Below are 6,711 nucleotides of genomic sequence, written 5' to 3' on the forward strand. Positions count from 1 at the left end.
AAATGTCCCATTCTCTAAAGCAGAGATCAAACAATCTAAACACAAAATCTTATTAAAACCCATTTCAGCCCAAAGAACAGCTCAAACAAACACTAATAACTCTATCAGCTGAAAGACAACAACCCACAAAATTCAAGCAATAACCCACTTCAATCAAACTGTAGATACAATTCAATCATTATCAAAATCATACTCCCTCTGTCCCGGTCATTTATTGTCCTTTTCCATTTTTTGGTGTCTCAGTCATTTGTTGTTCTTTCTATTTTAAGAATGAACTGGATGAGTAATTTGATCATTCGCATCCAATTTGTTCCACTTGTCATTTAGTTATTGGCCTTTTTCTCATTCCTTGGTCTTTGTGCCAAAACGAAAGGACAACAATTGACCGGGACGGAGGGAGTAATTGCTAAATTAAGGGTGGAATTTTAAATGAAAAAAGTTAAAAAAAAAATGGAGCTGAAGTGTGATGATGTTTCCCACGCACCAAAAACAGAAACAGGTGTCAAGCAAGGGCAATGTGATAGAGTTGAATCAAAACCAAATCATACGAGAATGAAATATTTAAAAACCGCAGAATACAAAGGGGGAAAACTTACGGTTAATGTATTATACAACTGGTTGTATATACAACATATTCAATGTAGTTGAGCTTTGTTATAAAGTTATTGAGCTCCACTAACAAAATTATCGAGCTATGATACAAAGTTATTGACCTTAACAAAATAATTTTTAAGCTCAATAACTTTGTAAAATAACTCAATAACTTGTAAAATAGCTCAACAACTATGTGTAAGAGCTCAATAAGTTTGAACCAGTTGTACAATGATAATATACAACTGGTTGTACTTTTAGTAAAACATTTTGAACCCGAAGGGATCTGCGCTAGCCTATTTCGTATAACCACAGTTTAGCAAAAACATTATAAAAACCGCAAAATGCTAAAACAAGCAAAATGCTAAAGCATTTTAAAACCGCAAAGCGCTAAAGGGGAAAAGATGAGAAAAAAATGAAGAATTAAAAATGAAAGAGGGAAAACCTAAAGCATTTTAAAACAATCAAGTTACATTTTCCACTGATATAGTCTGCCACACAAACAAACACACAGAAACAATCAAATAACAAAGTAACGACAAATGAGTAACCAAACAGCAGTCGAATGTAATTCCATGCAGAAGGTCAAAACCTAACTTATCACAACATCTCGGCCAGACAGGATGGTTGTTAGCACCAGGTACGACGTGGGGTGGTCCATCTGCTTGTTTTAGCGGCGGCACGTATATCCAGACCAGCTACCACCTCAACACTTGAAAGTTGCCATGACCTGCCACAAGCGCAGCTTTCCCAATCCTGAATGTATGAGGGAAAGAGTCATGCTCAATCAATGACCATCAAGTCAAAAATAACTGTAATTAACCCGACAAAAGTGTTAGGTTCTTACCATTGTAAAGCCTATCATGCCAAACATAGGAGACGCAGCCTGAATACTCAAGGAACGACAGCCGTTACGTCACGCGAGTGAACCCCAACCACGCGTCAAAATACTCCAACTGTCAACCAAGCATCAGAAACCATAACCCACCCATTAGATTATGAAAATTTCCAATTTAAATCCAAGTAAACTACAGAAACATAAACGTCATTGTATAAAGCCACGTCCATACTCTAATCCCAAACCAATAGCGATTCCGCCCAAAACATCAAAACTCTAATAAGCACCAATCTAATTAGTTGAATACTCACCAGAAATCTGGGACGGCAAACCACTGCAGATGTCACTGCATAAAGCAGCCACGAGGCTCTGATCTAAACAAAATGGCATTTTTTAGCTAAGAAAGAGTAAAGCCGAGATCTACTTTTGCATAGTTAAGGGATCGGCACTTGCTTTCTAATTCGCAATCATAACGTTAATTACAAAAAGGCAGAAATGCAAGTGCAATCGAAATCGAAATAAAAACCTTAATTTTAAGAAAGATGAAGACGCTTTTTACCAGAAATTGGACAACCAGAAAAAGATTTCTATATACGCAATTGAAAACCTTACCAAGTTCAGAACACGGGTAGTGGTAAATAAGCCTCATACGTTTGACCTGCATATTAGCCCCATAACTTCCAACTAGTGCAAATTAACCCCATAAGTTAAAGATTTCAGGCCAATTTCTCACCGGAAAAAAGTGACCGGGCACCAGAAAAATGACTAGGACCGAGATATATGACTTTTACCTTCACTTTTGCACCCTTTTGCCGTCATCATCATCAACTAACATTGCCATAATTTTTCATCTTGCATTCTTTCTCCAAATCATCCCTCTTTCTCTTCTTTTTCTTTGTTTTCTCATCTAATTGAACAACATTTGCATTTCTCCGAATTAGGGTTCTTCAATTTCTCATCCAATTTATTAGGGTTCTTCAATTCCCCATCCAATTGAACAACATCTGCATCACCCAACTTAGAAGTTTTCAATTTCTCATCTAATTGAACAAAATTTGCATTTTCCATATTAAGATTCTTCAACTCCTTATTCTTCCATCGCGTGCGATTGAACAACTCCGTATATGTGATAAAAATCATGTTTTTTTTTTTTTTTTAATCTACTAACTCAGTCCTAGTCATCTTTCCGGTGCCATTTCATTATTTTCTGGCGAGAAATTGATTTGAATATTTTCAATCTTATCTATATTAATACAAAAGACAATACTCAATCCTCAACGCGCCACGTCATTAATGCAACCTTTTTTTTTATGGAAATTCATGTTATGGTGGGACCATTAATTAATGCGAATGTATTTATTTCTTGATTTCCGTCTTTTCAAACATGCGATAAATTAAAATCTTGCAACAAATTCTATGAAATAATATTATGAAAAAATTCTATGAATTAATATTATGAAATAATTTTATACATTCCGTGTAAATAAAATTAATAACATATACGCAGAATGAATTACAAATGAGAGTAAATGAAATTGAATTACATAATTTTTAAAATAAAATAAAATAATAATAAAATTACATAATTACGAGAAGGAATTACATTTATATACGGGATAGAACATAAAACGCAAATGAATTACATACATAATTTTTTAAAACTACATGGTACAATAATTTTTGTTTAAAAAATAATTCTTGACGGAGTATTTACTTGAAGTGTAAAATATTCATGTATTTTGGTTAATATTATTGTACCATGCAACAACAACATAACAACATAATTTTTTAAAACTACATGGTAAAAATTTTTTTGTTTAAAAAATCAATCATGACGGAGTTTTTATTTGGAATATGAAACTCGGCAACTTAACTATCAGCCGCGCACACCGAAAATGGTAGGTGACAATGATAGGCAACCGAGTTAATTTAGTCTTCAACTAACATTTAAAGCAAATTTATTTTTTTTTACTCTAAAAAAGTAAATAAATTTTAATTTAATTTACAAGTGATTAAAAATTTTTTAATAAATTTTTTTTTTATTTTTTTTTTAATAAATAATTCACAATTGTTGTACTTTAATAAATATTTTTTTAATAATAACAACAAAATAAGTTAACAGTTGAAAAACTTTAAAATATGTTGTTTTTAGAAATGCAAAAACAAATATACATCAAAAACATTAATACTGGCCCAAATACATACCCGTGCAATTTTGCACGGGTTTAAAACTAGTTGGGTTTAATTGCACATAAAGTATAAGTAGTGGGGTTGATTTGCACCAATAGAAAGACATGAGACTAATATGCACATAAGGTCAAACGTATGAGGCTTATTTGCCACTTTCCCGGTTCAGAACACAGCATGTGATTTGCGAGCGATCCGTAAATTTGAAGTGAAGATAAGAGGGTTTTAGAGTTGAGATTAAAAAAGACGATGAAATAAGCAGCGAGAGAATGAAGGTAGCTGCGAGTAAGCAGCAAAGGGCAGCAAGTTATTAGGTCAAAATGGAGGGTGAGGATTGCACAAGGAACATCAATGGCTCACATTCACTCGACACTATTCATACCTACTGTAAAATCACTTACAAACTTTTATATGTGTATGGATTAGTGGTGCCCACATCATAGCCATAAACTTGGTTAATAAAATTAACCCTAAATTCATGATTACTAACCATGAGTACTAGGGATGGCAATGGGTAGGGTCTGGGTAGGGTCCACCCAGACCCGAACCCGGACCTGAGATTTTTCTTTTGGACCCGTACCCGACCCGGACCCTAAGGATAAGGGCCGGGTCTGGGTCTACCCGTGGGTCCGAGTTTCAGCAACTTTAATAACATGATTAATAGCTATGTGGTCTATAATATTAAAGAAAAAATCATACTACTTTAACATTATGAGTTTATTAATCTCTATTGTACACTACCAAATTCAATATACATACCAAAAAGATTAAGAAAGACAAAGAAGACTTAAATTAATTTTACCCCCAAATACATGTGAAAGAATCAAACTCAGAACCCTAAAATCAATACCGTACTTGATAGTCGTCTCCATCTGACCGTCGATGGCTGCTGTTAATGGTGGTTGTCGGTCGCCGCCTATTAGAGATGTGGTTGCCAGTCGCGTATCAGTGCTGTGGTGGTGGTTTCCTTGTGTAAGCGGTGGAGTTGTGGTATTGTCAAAAGAGTTTGGTTGAGTTTTATCACTTTATGGGATGAGGGAAGAGAAAGAGACTTTAGTTACTTTGCTTCTACGGTCTATCAGTATGGATTCAGAAAAGTTTTGATTTTGATTTTTTTTTTTTTTAAATAAAGGGTCTAAGGGTCGGGTATGGGTCTCATAACTTAGACCCAGACCCGAACCCGAAATATTTTCTGAAGACCCATACCCGCCCCATACCCATTGGGTCTGAAAAATTGAGACCCATACTAGACCCATTAGGGTCCGAGTCTTAGGGTCTGGGTCGGGTCCCGACCCACTGCCATCCCTAACTATGACTATGAATACATCACCTAATTACGAGCATTAAGCTAAGCACTTCTCAAAAGTTTATGACAGCACAAAACGCCAATGTATAATTACTGTCAATGACGTGCATCCAAATTAAAGTCTAAATCACAAGAGTGCAAAGCCATTGGTATAGAGAAGACTAAACTCACTTTAAAGAGCCATGTCAATTAATTAGCATGTGACTGAATAGATAAGCACCATATAAATCTTAATGCCATAAGTCCATAATCAAATAATTCTATAATATCATCTTATCAATTCTAATGAAACGAATTACAAAAACCCTTCAAATATAATTGTCTGCCACTACAAGGACATGTCAAACACCAGAATTGATATAGCTTAATCCATAGTAAAATACATGAGACGACATGTGTACAACAGCAGTAGTAAGAAAAATTCTCTTAGATTTTACATAACCGGCAATCCGGCATTCACACAAACCTTTATATGAGCGAGATCATCAATTTAGCCCAATAATAACTAATCCGCCCAATTATAAGGATACCGACAATCTAAAATAAAACGTCCCAAATAATTTAATATGAAGGTGACTCTGCTACCACTTGTTAGATTTAATCCGAATTGAGACCATAACTTCATACTCCCTCTATTCCGATGAAATGTTTACACATGCTTTTCACACTAATATCAAGACAAGGGCAAAAATACACAAGTACCCCTATCCCCACCTTTTCACACTAATATCAAACCTCTGTCTTTCGCCGACCGTTGCAAACCTTTTTTATGTCGTCGTAATGACGATTTTCAAACCCGGTTTTTAAAAACCGTTTCAAAAACACCTTTTCATGCCGTCGTAATGACGATTTTGAAACACGGATTTTAAACTGTTTTGCGCCGACATAATGGACTTTTCCGCCGACATAATGGACTTTTCCGCCGACATAATGACCCTTTCAAAACCCGAAAATGACACACCATTTTCGAGGACTTTCCAAATCGCGAGGACGACACACCCTTCTCGAGACCGCAACAATTTCAACATTTTTCAAATCTCGATTTTCAAAACACACGATTTTGAATTTAAAAAGAAAAACCGTCTTAGAAAACAATGCATCGTTTTCAAAGCCGCCGCAACTTTAACTTAAACCGTCTTTTGAAAACAAACCTAAGACGACCCTTTTCAACTAGCCGACTCTTTGAAGATCCCTACTCTTCGAAAGTCGTCCATAAAGCAACAAATGTGTCTTTTAGAAAAGTTCTATTTTCGAAAATTTCAGCCCATCACTCCAATTCCGCCTCATGTCTACCGAGTCAAAGCAAACACACTTATGGGTCTTTACTTATGTGTCGTCTCACCTCGAGACTCGTTCAACGCCATCACGTTGAACGCGAGTCAAAGTCTAGTCAACACCGTCGCACCATCAATCGAGTTAGCACCGAGGCACCACACACGGTTGCCCTCGTCTCGTTGAGTCCAAAGTGACTTTCCGTCCGTTGTGATGTCCGTGTTTAGTCATTAAACCGTGTCATATTGGGATGTAATGTGAGCCAATTTCTACCTCAGAACCATGGCCCCATCTTCATCTTCGTCCAACAACAACAACAACAATGACAAAAAAGAGATCTCACAACTGCTCAGCTAGCTTGCCTGCTCAGAACCCTTAAGGTCACTATGAACTGTTTCGAGACCCGCATCGACACTCTGGAAAACAAGGAAATCGGAGAGCATAACACTCAACCATTAACCGAAACTGAGAAAAGGCTTAAAATCTTGGAGGAGCATTTATTGGCCCGTGGTAACAA

The 6,711-nt window shown here is 36.1% G+C and overlaps 1 long non-coding RNA gene across 1 annotated transcript; it reads right to left on the bottom strand.

The window, feature by feature from the left end:
• Positions 1–1,036: 1,036 nt before the first annotated feature.
• LOC141626742 (uncharacterized) lies at positions 1,037–2,544 on the bottom strand. Its single transcript, XR_012536331.1, has 3 exons — positions 1,741–2,544; positions 1,439–1,547; positions 1,037–1,347 (listed from the first exon to the last, which is right to left on the bottom strand). It is a non-coding gene; the product is annotated as an uncharacterized LOC141626742 (long non-coding RNA).
• Between the last annotated feature and the right edge of the window lie 4,167 nt (positions 2,545–6,711).

This window comes from Silene latifolia, chromosome Y (genome assembly GCF_048544455.1).
Source record: "Silene latifolia isolate original U9 population chromosome Y, ASM4854445v1, whole genome shotgun sequence".
In the NCBI taxonomy this organism is placed as follows: domain Eukaryota; kingdom Viridiplantae; phylum Streptophyta; class Magnoliopsida; order Caryophyllales; family Caryophyllaceae; genus Silene; species Silene latifolia.